The 2,500-nt window shown below is 36.0% G+C and overlaps 1 protein-coding gene across 1 annotated transcript in view; it reads right to left on the minus strand.

The window, feature by feature from the left end:
• The window catches only part of LOC138980830 (lens fiber membrane intrinsic protein-like), a 17,098-nt gene that overhangs the window by 11,035 nt on the left and 3,563 nt on the right, over positions 1-2,500 (minus strand). The gene's annotated exons all lie outside the window — the stretch shown is intronic.

Genomic DNA, 2,500 nt, shown 5'->3' on the forward strand with positions numbered 1-2,500 from the left:
CGCAAAAACACAGCCAGCCCGCGAGCAGGCGAACACAATAATGACCTTGACACGCGGAACCCTGTGATCATTAACCCCTCCGCGAGAAAGTTTCGCATGCTGATAGTCCAGTCTAAAGCGAGCAATTCTTTCGCTGTTACATTTTGGTTACATAAATATCAGGTTAAACTAGATCACAGTTATTGGCTGTTAGCAAGCGAATGTACAAAAAGAAGAAAGATTAAGATTGTTACAATGGAAAATATTACATAATATTTATCCCACAAATATATTATTAAATAAAATGAAAATTAAAGAAACAAAATTATGTACATTTTGTAAACACATTGATTACGTTGAACACTTTTTTTGGCAGTGTGAGAAGCTGAAGATTTTGGAAAAATGTTGGTCATTATATTTTTAGGAATACAGGATTAAAATTGCACTTTTCAGAACACGATGTTTTGTTTGGTTATCAACCTAGTAATAAATGCCAAAATAATAAGGTTATTAATCACATTATTTTGATTGCAAAAATGTGTATTGGTAAAAATAAGTATGGTGATAGATACGATTTGAATATTATATTGGAAAATGAAATGTACATAAGAAGATTGTGAGTATTTTTTATATAAGTCGAGATAAAGTGAAGTGATATGTGACGTTTGTGAATATTATGTATGAGGGGGGTGGGAGTGAGCAGATGGACGAGAATGCGTGTATCTGTCTTTGGTGATGCATATATATGAGTGTTCGTGTGACTGGGGATGCGAGTGGATGGATAGGGGGTAAAATAGGCTTTAGGTGTGGTTTACCTATGTAAAGAAACGATGCCGGGTTTTCTAAAGTTCAATACGATCAGGATGTTATAAGATAACAGTGGGCCTACATATAAATTTATTGAAGTGTACCGGTGTATGTGATGTTATTATGTTTAGATGTCAGACAAACATATTTTATGAACATTTTAGCCATTATATCTTTTGTTTGATGGTTATACGCATACATGTGTCTCACCAACACATATTCCAACAACACATACACACTTAACGGAGATTAACGAATTAAAATAAAGTAAAAAATAAAAGAGGTATTGTACAGGAAAATGGTAATGTCCATTGTAGCTCAAACACATTTATAACAGTTTATAAGGAATATTGTGACAATCAGTGGTATTTATTAAACGTCCCATGTGCTTGGCAAATTCAAAAAAAAAAAAGGTGAAACAAAACGAAAAGTGCAGCTCAGATAGCCGAATTTAAAGAATGGAAACCAAAGACTGCAGTTCAAGGAATTGCAAATTAGTCCCAGGGGCGTTAATTCAGATGAGGCCAAAAATAATTCAGCCCGAGGCAATGAGGCTATGGCTCTGCAGGAAGACTAGCTATATATATTTCATTTATTTCGGGTCGGTTTTTCCACGCAGAAACTGATTTTTGTGGGGAGACACAAATATCGCATTTTGGGGGACCGGCCTTGGGTTTTCACGATAATTAAACAGTTTTGTTTTTAAATGTTTGAGCCTGCGTCCATTAGCTTAATTTGCGTGAAATTTATTTGATTTTTGTTAGTTTTCTTGATATGCTTCAGCCCGATAAATTCAGTAACTTGCCCTGGAACTGATTGACAGGAACAAAATCGGTGTTTTCATACTTTATTAGTGACGTGGTGTGGTCAGTACTATATTTACAGTTGTATAATGTCAGTTCTTCTTGCCCCTCTTCCTCTTTTCGCGATTGCATCCTTTTTGCATCCGATTAAAATCCCGCTTCCACTTCACCTCCCTCCGTTCGTCCCTTCCGTTATTTTCTGTTATCACAGAAAATAAGTGCAATTTCATTTTGTTGGTATTATACTAGTATATTTTGCAGACCTTCCTGTATGTCTATCTTTCTGCACCCTCTCTGGCTCAGTCTAAGGCTGCTAGTCTGTCTGTCTGTTAATCTGTTTGCCTGTCTGTCTGTCTGCCTGTCAGTCTGTCTGAGTTGTTGTCAATCATTTTGTTTAACAAAATATAATATATGAAAACTGCATGTACAGGTAAATAGAAGTAAAACATTGTTTCGAAAAAAAAGAAAAAAGAAAAAAAAGAGACTAAGAGTCAAGACCCCCCCCTCCCCCCCTCCCCCCCCCCCCCCCCCCAAGCTATCCCAAACCGAGTGACCGAGTGACCGAGACGGAGAGCGCTCATGTGAGGACATTTTCAGATTAAACATGACTTTTATTTATTTGATTTTTGGATTCAGGAGAAGATGAGGAATACAATTCAATCTTTTTAAAATCCGATTGTGAAAATTCGATTTTTAATGACAACTTTAATTAGCAAAATTGTTGATGATTTTGTAAGCTTCCGAGCTGAAATTCAATCCAATCGTCCGGACTGAGTACAAAATTGCTTGACAAAAATTTCTATTAATTTAATTGAAAAATAACGGAATAACAGTGCCGCCTCTACTCACTAAAATCCGAATATTATGTCAAAGATATTTATCGAAAAAGATGAGACAGAAAACGTGTGGGG

Source organism: Littorina saxatilis, linkage group LG11 (assembly GCF_037325665.1).
Source record: "Littorina saxatilis isolate snail1 linkage group LG11, US_GU_Lsax_2.0, whole genome shotgun sequence".
In the NCBI taxonomy this organism is placed as follows: domain Eukaryota; kingdom Metazoa; phylum Mollusca; class Gastropoda; order Littorinimorpha; family Littorinidae; genus Littorina; species Littorina saxatilis.